Consider the following 15181-nt stretch of genomic DNA (forward strand, 5'->3'; position numbering starts at 1 on the left):
AATACTTTGAATCTTTCTAATTTTTCACATCTCATCTACTGTTTTTTGTCATCAATGCATAAAATCAGCAGTCTAGTCACAACTCAACATTTCATGCATTTGTAAAGTTTAGGAAAATCTTGTCGGACACCTCCTATGTATGCAGAAATTGGATGAGAGAGATGGAGTGCAAAATGATATTCCGTGTTTCTATGGGAAACTGTAGATCGACGTATTGTGCATATCGACCCGTCATCTCGACTATGAATGCATCTTTCCCTGGCACATCGCGGAACCGATGCAGAGCGAATGCCACATTTCACTCGGCCCCAGAACACAATTTCGAAATCTATTTCGTATTGACAGAAACATGAAGCAGTGCACGTAATCATGCCCGGGGATGCATATACATAAGTTCTGGATGAGCAAATATAATAGTATTTTAGAACGAAATACAGTACTGTAGTCAGTACGTTACTACTGTACACTCCGCGACAAAAAGATAGCACATTATACAGATAATAAATGTTAAATGCTTTCGGCGCAACGGTTCGATCGTTTATTACTAATTATGAAGCAATTTTGCTAATTATCAAACAAAATCAACGTTTCGATCCTAGTTTGGATCCTTTTCAAGATTTATTTGAATCGCGTCTGTAAAGTAACTATGTTATAATAATTTCAAAAACTATTAAATGATTGAATATAAGGAATATTGTTCATAAAAACTCACTGACTTGCTTTGGGGAAAATAAATTTATAATAATTGTGTGGCACGTGTGTTACGTGCGTCGGACATGCTTGTTGTCAAGGCACAGATGTAAGAACGTATTGAAAACGATCTAGGTTATATCTACCGATATAAGGCGGTTTTGAAAGGTCATAGTATGTTCTTAAATCCACTCTTACGAATATACTTTGATGGTAAATCGTTATTAACGTTCAACTTTTATTGGAGTCAGTTTCCTGCAGTTAATTGTATGTGAGAAATAGCTAGTTCAAAATTTTTAGATAATGACAAAAGCATTTTTATCCAATAAACCTTACTTTTGTCATTGTCTAAAAATTTTGAACTACAGTCGGTGTACAAAGTATTCGTACATCTTTTAAAAGCGAATAAATTTTTCAAAATTGGTCTCAGCAGCTTGAGTTTTTTTGAGACATCAGAAGAGTTAGTATACTAGCTAATGTGTAAATAATTACTGTCTGTAATTGTTATTGGTCGCAATTACGAAGGGAACAGTAAAGACCACGATTTTTAAATTTTTTATCTGTGCCTGTAATGAAAATTCAATACATGTATTTTGTAAATCTAACTAAGTTATATATATATATGTACAAAGTTTCATTGAAATTGGCTGACGGATAAAAAAGCTATGGGCATTGTAAGATGTAAAAATCTTTGAATTTACGGTTTGCGATTCATTTAAATCGCAGTTCTTACGATTTTTGCTATTTTCAATCAATTATATTTCGTAACATCCTTGATCGATTTCGATGAAACTTTGTACAAGTATGTAACTGACTTAGACCTACCAGAGGCGCCTTCTAAACATTACAGGTACAGATAAAACATTTAAAAATCGTGACCTTTCCTATTTCCTTCGCAATTGCAACCAATAACAATTTTTAAAAAAGTTATTTACACATTAGCTAGTAAACTAATCCTTCTAACGTCTGAAAAGAAACTCAAGCTGTTGAGTCCAATTTTGAAAAAGTAATTCGTTTGTTTAATGTTTACGAATACTTTGTACACCGACTGCAGCTGTTTCTCACATACAATTAACTGTATTAAACTGATTCCAATAAAAGTTGAACGTTAATAACGATTTACCATCAAGGTATATTCGTAAGAGTGGATTTAAGAACATACTATGACCTTTCTTTACCGCCTTATATCGAAAGAATATTTATTATACAGATAAATGGTTCTTCAGCTTTTCAAGTAGTATATTACATTGTTTGTTACCTGGATATGTTTCTATGCATTTATTACGAGAAGAAACAATTTTAATGGAGAATATGCAACATTAAACGAAAAATCCGTGCGTCAAAAAGATAGCAGACATTTCTTAAAATAACTAATAAATAAAGTGTATGTATGACAAAATAATGCCTTAATATTTTGTAACTCCGCCTTTTGTATGTATAACTTGGAATAAACGTTTCGGTATAGATTTATATAATTTTTTAAACACGTTTCTGCTTAACGGTGCCGAGTTTCGTTCAATACAGATTTTGCATGTACAAACTTAACGTTCTTGGTATCAACCTCTTGCCACAGTTATTACTGATGAATTAGTATTATGTAGGATTCTAATTTTGCTTGAAAATTATCATTTTGATAGGATATTGTACAAAGGACGCACTTGCCCTGAAAATGGGGCAAGTATGTCTCTGAGAGTTAAAAACGCTTTCGAACCTTGTTTATTGCATTGAATACATTGTTTAGTTTTATAATTACCCATACAGTACGGACTTACCCCACCGTGATAGTACGGACTTGCCCCGTGTAGCAATATTTGCGGGGCAAGATCATCTTAGTGTTTTTCTGAATAAATTTTAAAAAATACAATAAAAACAGTTAATTTAATGTAAACCTACATCAATAGTTGTTGGTCTTACCTAAAATAACAACACAGAATATATTAATAACTTGTAAACTATTGCACGTTCAGGGTTACTTCAAAGTTGTACGTGTACCTCGCACGTGACTGTTTCGGATTGGTGGATTTAAGCGAGGAAACACCTTTATTCTTGCGCGATATCTATGTAGAATAGTTCGTATTAACTTATACTACATTAATAAATTCAACCTAGAGAAATTTCGTTGATATTATAATACAAATAACCAATTAACGGACTCCACCTTATCACAGAATTTGGTGCGTTATTGAAGTTTGTAGAAAATCCCGATTTATTATATGTATGTGTACAGGGTGCGACGCAAATTAGTCCCCACGATTTTTCAGCCCCTTCGGGTGGTCGGACAGAAAAGTGTTTCGTACCAAAGTTAATCAGTATTTAACCGACAAGAAATTGCAATATTTTAAATTAAAAAAAATCGATTTTCAACAAAAAAATCAAGATCGCTGTCATATCTTTTAATGGAACTGCGTATTTTTAATTTCATAATATTGTAGGCGACATCGAAACGAATTCAACGACCTGCTACACGATGACTTTCAGATGACCTTGAAAGAAAATATCGCCATGAATCAATTGCCAGAATATTTGAAATATTTCTACGATACGTAATAGCAACGCCTCGCATTTAGAGGTAAATAAATGAACGTAAACATTGCTTCAAAACTTAACTCACAAAAAACCAAATTTATACGGAGCCACATTGAAAACGCAAAAATGTTAAACATGTACGTGTAATTAAATATTAAAATATTAATATAATACAATAATAATAATATAATAATATTATTTAATATTAAATATTAAATATTTTATCTAACTAGAGGGTTATTGTTGCTCGCTCGCTTCGCTCGCTCGCGAGTAGGGTTGTTTTTGTTCGCTCGCTTTGCGAGCTCGCGGATAGGACTGCTCTTGCGAAAGGGTTAGTGGTACGCATGGCTAGTAGTACCGATAACTATTAATGTTTTTTTTTGATTTGGTGTGTGACTCTCCACGAGCCACACAAAGAACTTCCCGATTCGTTAGTTGCAGTATATTATTATCATTATTAAGTGTACGTTTTAAGAAGATCATACGTTTTCAGGGAAATTCAATAGTTTTCTACTTATCAAAATGTTTGCTATATGGCGTCGCATTAAACCAACATCGTATGCTCGTTGCTCGCTTGGTTCCTTGTTATAGCATACTAATGTTGCAAAATGAATTGTCTTAATTAGTTTTTCGCAAACGATACAACTCCTCATTATCCGGGTTTGCAGTATTGATCCTGGTTTTGTTCGATACTGTTAATTTAAATTGTCCCAAAATATATAAACCGCGCTCAATTTTGAAACTCTGCTCAGTGCTACATACAACATTTGTAAAGTTCGCCTTTCTGATTTTTTAAAATCCAAACATACTTTCTCGTATGTTTGTCCCTGACTTTTATGAATCGTAATCGCTTCAGCAGGAACCACTGGAAATTGACTACGTGTGATTTGATATTTTTCCTCACTCGACATATTTACTTGATTCGATATTTTTATTATTGGTGTAAAATTTTGATCAATATTTGCATTTTTCATATAATTACGATAACGAGTTCTTACTTTCACTCCTACTCTGGCCAATTGAAAATCTAACCACAATATAGACGGAATTTTAGCATTTTCTTGAAAAGTAATACATTCTAATATTCCGCATGTGTGCTTCATTAACCAATCCGTTTTCAACATCAATGTTATTAATAATTATCATATAGTTTATATTAATTTTCAATTTAATCTCAGTTAATAATTCGTTTTGAACTGATTGTTTTTTTAAAGATTGTAATATAAATTTTTTTTGTACTTTCATCGGTATTCTTTGAAAATGTATTCTCGGGAGTGGAGATGATTAACTCACTCTTGCATTGGGATAATTTTCGATTATTGTAAGCGGAAACATCATCGTAAGGTACAAAAAAAAATTTTTTTTAAATAAAAAAAAAATTTTTTGTGCAATTACGTTTGTTTCTTCGGTGGAAACTTTCCGTTCTCTCGTATAAATTGCATTGTTGAATGAACTTCTTTCGAAAAAACTAAAAAAACTAAAAAACTACTTGACCAAAATGGACCAAAATCTAATCAGCTCTAAGTTACAGCGGGGCACATCGATTGCATCATTCATCATCCTGATCGCGTTGTTACTTTTCCTGAAAACGTTAACGAAAAATTTGATTACATAGAAACGGCCATACGCACACACACACACACACACACACACACACACACACACACACACACACACGAACATTTTGCTGAAAATAGTCTAAAATTACTGCAATGACCATGAAACGTGAAGATCTGCTAAAAAATCGATTTTCGATTTTCGGGGTCATTACAATAACTTCCCTATAAAATCGGGAAGTTAATAAAGATAAAGATATTATCTTTCGAGGTCATCTGAAAGTCATTGTATAGCAGGTTTTTGAATTCGTTTCGACGTCGCCTACAATATTATAAAGTTAAAAATACCCAGTTCCATTAAAAGATATGACAGCGACCTTGATTTTTTTTTAAATTTGAAATATTGCAATTTCTTGTCGGTTAAATACTGATTAACTTTGGTACGAAACATTTTTCTGTCCGACCATCCAAAGGGGCTGAAAAATCGTGGGAACTAATTTGCGCCGCACCCTGTATAATTGAAAATTTAATTGAAGAGGAAAAATCAGATAAAATCATGACCGTGATCGTGATTCTGCGATCACTGTGATAAATCACGGTTAGTGATTTTGCACGCCATCACCATCACTAATGGTGACGTATATGTATACAAGAGAATTAGGCGAGACGTTCGGTTACAGTCAATTGCTTTGCGAAAGAACTATTCGACTCTTGATCGAACGATTTCAGGAAACTGGATCGATGGCAGAAAGTCCAAGATCCGGGTGTCCTCGAAAACATGTTACTTCCACCATCCTCATACTTCTCATGACACGATCAGTTTCCTAACTATGATCTTCCTCCGTTTCACCAAACCGTGACATTATTGCCCACAAAGATTATCCAATTTAACCGTTTCAGACGTCATTCTCAAGTTTATTTAAAGGACAAGGTTCGAGTAAGTAAACCACAAACGATTGACCACTCGGACACAATATTCGTATCACCTGAATACCTGAATAGTTAATAGAAGACTGGAATTAACCCTGCACTCCGAATTATTTTTCAATTTCGTTGCCAACAGCTCCCTACTATGTGAAGTTTTTCATTTGAAATTTACAGTGAACTACGAAAGTATTTGAACGCAGTTTAAAACAGTATAACTTTTTTATGATCGGACCAAACGACCTGACTTTTTCTGAGCAATTAGAAGAATTGATTTACCAAATGACATGCAAACAAGATTTTGAGAAAATTGCAATTGCTAAGAATTACATGAGAATGTAAAAGAGGCACCGTTTATAACTTTTTTATTAGAGCACGTAACGAAAATTTAAAATACACGAGAAAAAAGACGACACGCATCGAATGATGTAAGAATCTGTAGATTTGAATAAAAAAACTGACCAAAAGTCGCGAAAAACTATGATTTTCACCTCATTTATCCACTTGTAGCTCTTGGGTATGTTAATTGATTTTGATGAAATGTTCAGCATGTGTTAAATTTTCATTAAGGGCCTAAATAAAAAATTTTTTAAACATGCTTTTTTTATTTTTGCATGCACCTTGTGAATTGTATTTTTGGAAAATCTTTTTTGCAGATCATTTAGTAAACCAATGCTTCTAGTTGCTTACAAAAAACATCAGGTCCTTTGTTACAATTATAAAAAATTTATTCTGTTTTAAAGGACGTTCGAATACTGTCGTGGCTCACTGTACTTCAAAGAACAGTTCCTTGACTGCTACTTATTTTAAACAATTTTGTTTACTAATTATATTAAATATAGCTCTCAAACTTTTTTGTAATTTATATTTCTGGAGCTTATATCTGTTCCTAACTAAAAAATAAGAAATTAAATAAATAAAGGAAGAACCAAATACATATAAAAACCCGTTTCATTTACATTTTTCTTTCTCTGATGTCGAGTCACACTCGAGAAAGGAGTGCAAAGGGTTAAAAAAGCTGCCATTTTCCATAAATCCATGCCGATGCAATGATTTAAGGCTGACAGTGTTCTGACGATTGGTTAGTTTGTTATTCCTTTTTCAAGAAAACGACAACTGGACTTTCATTCTTTCAATTTTTCTGATGTTCTATTCTTTTTCCTCACATTGCTATTTTTTCCTCTTTTCCAAAGCCATAAGTTGTTTTCAAGTCGTATTAACTTGAACAAATTGTAATTTTTGTAAGTGTCCCTGAAATAAATTGCATTCTCACAAGTTTTACATGCATTTTCCTCGATATTTTCATTTTGGCACTTACAGCCTTTTTTAATTCCAGTGAATACCTTGATTAATTCAATTTATCACTAGACTGCGGATCTCTAAGCTGAATAAAAACTTTCGACCTCTACTGCAACAAGTTGGTGTGAAATAAATATTTAATTTTTTGCTTGATATGTTCAATAGGTTGAAGAATGTATGTTAATTTCAATTGATTAAAATTGTTTAAGAAAGAAAGAAATTTTTATAGGGCTCACGAGCCTTAAAATTGACGAAACAAATTTTTTATTTTTCGCAAGAATCCGCACAGTGACTCCCATTAAAATATTCGAACGCTCTCAAAAAACCGATAACTTTTTAATGTTGAACTATACGATTCGGACTTTTTTGAGAAGTCAGAGCAATATGGTCTACTACACGATGTAAAAAGAAAATTTTCCAAACATTCTAATTGGTTCGAATTGCAGAGAAAATACTAAAAGTTGCATTTTACAACTTTTTTGTATGGGCTTCAATGGAAAATTTAGAAAACACGTTTCGTGGATCATTATCTATTAAACATACTCTGAAAATTTCATCAAAATCGGTTGCAATGAGCTACAAACTTTAAGGAAGGTCAAAATAAATATAAGAATTCTTACATTTTTCTCTATCTGTCGTTTTTCCCCGAACCAACCGATTTCGATGAAACATTCACAATGCATATTGATTGACAAATCTAAAAATCGTGTTTTTTAAATTTTTAATATAGGCCCACATTAAAAAGATTTAAAATTGCAACTTTTAGTATTTTCTCTACAATCCCGACCAATTTCAATTCTTGAAAAAATTTCTTTCACATCCTGTAGTAAACTAATTGCTCTAGTTTTCAAAAAAGTCCAAATTGTATAGTTTAATATTAAAAAATATATCATTTTTTCTTAGAGATGTTCGAATATTAATGGGAATCTCTGTATATCATGTTTAGTGTCATTTTAATCAGAAAAATGCCACAAATAAGGTGGTCAAAGTCCCATAAAAAATAATGAAAAATACAAAAGGTTTCTAATTGGATTGGTAGATGTTTACCCTGCACAGAGTCCAAAACAGCTTAAACTTCTCGGCCCCTCGCGGGGTATGCTCCGCAGTGGAGGGGATACGCAAATTACTTAAATCCGAGAGCTCCCGTTTTCTTAGATCAATACTTCGCTGTAAATCTAAAGATTCGTACATCTTTCTATAACCGGCGTTTTTCCCTGCATCAAGCGATTTAGATGAAACATTCACAATGCATATAATTGACACAGATCAACAAAACGTATTTTAAAAATTTTTTCTACGATTCCGATCAATTGCAATTTTTGAAAAAATTTCGTTTCATATCATACAATAAACCACTTGCTCTAATTTCTCAAAAAGTTAAAATCGTATAGTTCAATATTAAAACAGTTATCGGATTTTTGAGAACGTCCGAATATTAATGGGAGTCACTGTACCTTTGAGACTAAATTAGCATACCTTTAGGCATAGCACCATCCATTATTTTTAAAATTTTCAAGGTGCGCTTGCTGTTCTCTATAATTTTCTATACTGCTATTAACTTTCTATACTTCGATCATTAGGTGTTCATATCGACGCCGGGATCATTTCCTTGCGTTAATTTTGCGTGTGGTTTTATGAAAGTGCTAATTTCTTTCCTGAATATTATCTTAATGTTCATCCATATCGATTGTATATAACTGTAAGCCGTAAACTTTGATCATCGTTTTGGAGGAGTTTCTACCATCTCCGAAGATTTATGTTTTAGTTATCCCCTGCTGAAACTTCTCCAAAGACGAATAGACTCGAGATTACTGTTTGACTGTATCGGTGCATAGTTCCCCTGACGAGAGAGAGAGAGAGAGAGAGAGAGAGAGGGGGAGAGGGAGAGAGAGGGAGAGAGAGAGAGAGGTGTCTGGTTCCATACCAAATGAACTGAAGTAAACTGGTTTATTAGAACGAGCAACTTTCTGTGGAAAAGTGTGTGTAAAAACGGCATCACGGTTATTAACCTATTACTCATACAGGAAACATGCAAGCCTGTAATTTAGTTTCAGTTCTATAACAACGTTTCTAATTCAATATTGATCGCCTTCCATCCATATACATATGTGGAAGCTTTCGTGTCAAAATCGTTCGTTTAACGAAATAAAATCTTCTTCAGCCTGTGTAGTATACGCATGACAATAATAAGAAAGTTATGCATACTTCTATGTACATATACATATAAGTCGAAGAAGCTATTTAATCATCGATGAAAAAAATATCTTTTTTAAATTCGTTTCTTTTATTATTTTTTATTATTTTTTTAGATTTTCTGATATTTTGCATCATGCAGCGATAATACGGTGCTTGATATCAGCCACCGTGGTTTGAGCTTCAGCATAAACTTTCTTTACGTGGCCCCACAAAACATTCACATTTTTCAACGTTACCGGATACAACCGATCCTTATTGTTACCAACACCACCTATATAACAAAGCCAAACAGCTTCGCTGTGACGTCATCGCTAAGAGGCGCAACGTTCACGATTCACTCAAATAATATACATATTTATAAGCAATAATTTCATTTAGTTTATATAATAACAAAAAAAATAAAATATTCAATCCTTTCTAACTATTACAAAAAATAATACAAATCATCTGCTTTTTAATAAAATTATGATATACAATTACATATAAATATCACGCAAGAAGTACACAAGAAATTATAAATCTACATTTCTACTATATGAAACAATGCTAACAGGCCCTTGCCTCCTTAGGTCTTTTTAAGATAAATTTTAACATAACATTTTAACATAAAATAGAATATGAAATAATTGAACATGAACATGTAGAACATAAATTTTTGTTTACACAGAATTTTTCGCTTACAGTAGTTAATTTCCTATTTCTCCTTTTAACAGATTTATTTTGAAAATTTGCAGCTGTATTATTATTAGTAACATTGCAGTAGTTGTTTAGAATAATATCGACAATAATCATTCAGAATAATACTTTTTAATATTCTTAAACCATCAGCAGCATATTTTTCAATCAATACACAAAAAATAACACAAATAGACATTTTTTTTTATTTGAGCTTACCCGGACCCCTAAATGGGGTCTACACAGCTGGACGTAACTTACATGATATTACAGAGTACAGTTTGAATGACATTATTGTTTGGCATATTAATTGTAATATTTTTTATTCCTGCAAACACCGACACAGCTCGATATTCCAACTAGTCTGCATGAATCTCATCTGTAACGTGACAAAAGTAAAAATGAATAAACTGTTGAAACATATAATACATAAATTCGTATAATTGTGTATACATACTGGGTCTGAGATGTGTTGTCGGATGGACTGGGACTCCCCGTCGATTTGATAAATACAGGCAGCTGTGTCCAAGGAAGACGAATCTGAAAGTAAGAAATTTTCGGTTGCTGAAATAATCAGCGATTCCACACACTGTTCCACAGTGTGCGGGCCGACATCGCGTCGGGGAGCTCCAGCGATTCTATTGATTCGAGAGCTGATGGATCTACAATTTGGCAATTTTACAATTCAATTTTAATTGTACATTACATGTGTGTAATGTGTCTTCTACATTTAAATAAAGATAAACAACATGTTCTTTTTTTATCATAAGAGTCCAATTTTCATTACTGTTCACCAATTTGGCTGCTTGGCATAGTTCTTCAAAAGTTTTGAAGAAAAAACGTTTTGTATGTTCTGCAGCAGTTTTTTCACTTTCAACCAATGCATTTTGGATGGCTACAGCTTCTCGTCTGGTCTTCTTCTCAGATGGGGATTCCCTGTGATTTCATGGTTTGCTTAAATACGGGGCAAACTCTGGAAAGATGTAGGGTACTGCACCACTCTTTATTCGAGGCTTGCCCAGAGGAGCTGTTATTATTTTTTCAGTCTTCCAGTTCACTGCCGTTGTAGTATACTCAATGAACTGATTCCGCAAAGTGACGATGACGAATTACGGATTGTTCTTACAATTAGACACAGAAATCTTTCCGATGAATAGCGTTTACCCATTTCTGCTTATCCTTTTCGTCGCGCGGAAATTTCAAAACATATAATTTTGAATTATCACCGGCAGATAATTTTCCATTACACTTAGATACACAACACTTATTAACCATTTTTAGCTAATAATAACTATTTACGATTGAAACGACTATAAATATCACAAAATGTCGTTCCAACCACACGTAATACGCAATTAGCCGTAAAATATGTATACGTATAACAAATCAAAAGTGACAGCACGAAGCTGGACACCACCAGGTGGTGCTGATACTAGGCCTCTTGTGTATGACGTCACAGGCTGATTTTTTCGGAGCTGTTTGGCTTTATTATATAGGTGGTGTTGTTGTTACGCGCTATCGCTGGTAAGGAAAGACAAAACGTCCATTAGCGACAGTAATGGTGACTTAGAATGATTTAACACTAGAACTATACAATATGTACCACACCAGTTAAAATAACTGGTTTTACAATTTTACTTTAAAATTCTTACTTTATTTACATTTTTGTTCCGCAATTATGTGATGACTTTTGCAGCGATGACTTGTAAAATGAATTTTATTTTTGTTTAGTTTATTCAGAATCAAATTAATTTTCTATCATGGGGCTACTTATACCAATACATACCAGTTATTTTGACTGGTACTTCTCAAACTGGGAAAGTATTCTATAATTATCTGTTTACCAAACCCGAAATCGTTTACTAGTACCACAACATAAACGTAAACATCGCCTCGATGTAATGCAACATAGTCATCTATGTAGTTTCACGCAGTCATTTTGTATACCATAGTAGTTGGAATAGAACCTAATACTTTTTTTATACCTACATATGGACCGTTTATTTTGAAAGTCCATTTATTGTTGATTCGCGAAAATTAAAGGTTAGCACATTAGGAAATTCAAAAATATAAATTAATTATGTCAAGTCTGGCAATGTTTCTACTAATTTATCAATATGTAATTTGATTATATAAATTTCTTTTAGGCGAATTTAACTAAAATAATATTTACAGGCTGTAAATGGACTAAAACCATTTTCATAATTAGCCAATTGTAAAAATCATTTAATTTCAATTATGAATAGTTAAATATCACTTAAAATATATTTTGTCTTAATCCAATTTTGTTTATAAATAATAACAAGAAATAAAATAGGAGTATTGTTTTTTATTTTCAACGTTAATGATATTCATATATTATTGTTAAATTTAACATAAGATATTGCTATTATTTATTTATGCTCTTTATGTGGCAGTGTTTTGAAATATTAATGATGCACAGGAGGTATGTATAAGATAAGGTAATAACTGGTCCATATACGTATATTTTTCGTATGCAATAGGTCTAGCATCGTTATACAATGGCGCCAGGGCGTTTCTTTCAAATTTTGGCGATCTTCCCCGACATGTATGTATTTACATACATAGGTGATAAATCTAACGTCTTAAATTCTGTGTCCTCCATCGATGTTTTATATTATATAAAATAGTATACGGTGCACTTTTGCAAAACCTCATCCAACATATTTTCAGCCAGTTTACCTTTTCTGCGTTCGTATTTTTTCTTACCTGTTTTTGAATTGCGTTTTGTAGATTTTTTGTTGAAACAAAATTCTCTCGTTTCATTTCTTGTAAGATAAATTTATTATTGTGTCTTCATTGTTTAGAAAATAAAATAAGTAATGTTGTCTTCGACACGTGAAATAAAAGAATTGTAACCACTGGAAGATGTAACACGAAATTAGACTTACACCACTTTCATAATCAATCGCTACGCAATTTCTATTATTGGCCAATTTTAAATTGAACAAAGCATTGGCATTTTTTAAGATATTAAATATTAACTAGTTATAAATAAAAGGTTTAGACTAAATTAATCCCAAATTATGCGATATCTCATTTTTTTTTTAATGGATTTATCCCTCAAAATTGCAAAACGATTGAAAAACTTTGAATTGTTGCAAAAGGTGAACAATACACCAATGGAATGCTCTGAAATCGAGGATGGCGAATTGTATGAGCATAAAGAAAGTGAATCAGAAGAAAACGAAATTGAACTTTATAGTGATAATAGTGATAATGAGATTTTATAGACAAAGAAAACGTTCAGGGGTCCTCGGAAAGTGAATTAGAAAATATTTTAAATTTACAGAATTTAGAGAATACTTGCTTGTGTGCCTTCAAGTTATGAAGATGAAAATGACGGAACCAGTTGGCAAACAATAAAAAAAGGTTCTTCTGCTGGAAGTTTACCACTACATAATATTTTAAAGACATATTCGGCCCTATATTCCTCTTGTAAGATAGTAATAAATCAATAAATATAAATATATTAAATTGAAATATCTCCTAAACCATTCACTTTTCGACATAAGTAAGTCAATACTTTTTTACAACTAATGTCGAGGTGCATCCATTGGTTGATTAAAAAATACATCATTCTATATAAAAGAACAACGTTGACCTTCATATGACCTTCACGCGTCGACTCACGAAAAAACTAATAACACCAAAATGTGCCCCACGCGATACCATTCAAATCTTCTCTGAATCATTTTCCACTACGTGTAATAATTAATAATAGCGAGAGAATCAAGATGGGTGAGATTGGGTGAGACACCCTGTATATGAATAAAAAAGGCAAGCGAGACTGCTGGCGACGTGGCTCTTTTCGTAGAATTTCAGGGAAATAAATGAAACGCTGGCCCAATTCACTGCGGAAAAAAAGCGTATACAAAACGCGATGGGTTTTTCTATCGCCGTGAGAAGAACGGTCCAATCAATGGGAACAAAGAGCTCGAAAGTGAAAGGGTGGCGGCGTAAAATGCACTTTTTAATGCACTGTTTCAAGCGGAGAGTTCTCACAGTCGCGCGACGATTGAACTGTTATCTAATACAGTGATTGCCGTTGCGTAACCGCTGCGCTGCTCGCGAGATGAAAAGTGCGTGGGAGGCGAACGAAGATCGCCGACTATTCTTTTTACCTGTTGCCTACGTAATTATTCGAACGAGTCTAAACGTCCAGGAAAACAAGAACAATATGGATCGAAACATTATAAATTCACAAATTATCATTATGTAGACTGCGGGATCTTTATGCATTATGCATTTACAGTGACTTCCTTTAATATCACTGTCCAACACCAAAGTTCAACAATTATTGTTGTGTGTTTCCTAGGTTTTGCCCTAATTCCGAATCTGCCTTTAATTTTTCCCCTAGACGCACAGTTTTTGGGGAACATGATTTTGAAAAAAATATATTTTTACTTTAAACAAATATTGTGATGTATTATAAAAGTTATTGAATTGTTCTTTGCAGCAGAAGATTGTGTAGACTTTCCCGAATACAGTCATATCATTATGATTGTTTAAACATGTTTAAACTTAATTAAAGACGGAAAGACACCACTTTTGCACCAATTTTTCAGGACATTTTGAATTCTATCTTAAAAAAACTGTAAAAGAATCACTCAACAGTAATTGTTGAACATGAAAAAACTTTGATTTTGTCGGACAGTGTATTCGGACGCTCTCAAACAAACGATAATTTCTTTTATTACTGAATTACACGGTTTGAACTTTTTCGGGAAGCTAGAGCAATTAGTTTACTACAAGGATTTGAAAAGAAATTTTTTCAGAAATTCAAACTAGTCGGAATTGTAAAGAAAATAGTAAAAGTTGCGTTTTACAACTTTTTTATGTGAGCGTGTATTGAAAATTTAAAAAATACGTTTTGTAGATCTGTGTGAATTATATCCCAACTAGCACACGACGTCTTAAAGACATCTCACGTCCTAAAAAGACATCCTAAAGACGTCATTCAGACCATGAACAGTGTGGTTTTCATATATGTATATAGCCATAATCTAGCAGTAAGTATTAGTATTGGCATTATTTGTTCGAGTCACTGTTTTTGCTTCAATTTCAATTTCATCTTCAATTTCAACTTTAACTTCAGCTCCTCAATTTCAACTCCAACTCTTCAATTTCAATTTCAACTTCAACCTCAACTTCAATTTTAACTCTTCAATTTCAACTTCAACTCTTCAATATCAACTTCAACTCTGCAATTTCAACGCCAATTTCAACTTAACCTCCTCAATTTCAACTTCAATTTATCTTCAATTTCAACTTCAATTTCAATTTCAAATTTT

The 15181-nt window shown here is 32.8% G+C and overlaps 1 protein-coding gene across 5 annotated transcripts in view; it reads left to right on the plus strand.

Annotated features, from left to right (window-relative positions):
• LOC143211668 (uncharacterized) overlaps positions 1 to 15181 on the plus strand; it is a 267501-nt gene that overhangs the window by 150091 nt on the left and 102229 nt on the right. The gene's annotated exons all lie outside the window — the stretch shown is intronic.

This window comes from Lasioglossum baleicum, chromosome 8, assembly GCF_051020765.1.
Source record: "Lasioglossum baleicum chromosome 8, iyLasBale1, whole genome shotgun sequence".
In the NCBI taxonomy this organism is placed as follows: domain Eukaryota; kingdom Metazoa; phylum Arthropoda; class Insecta; order Hymenoptera; family Halictidae; genus Lasioglossum; species Lasioglossum baleicum.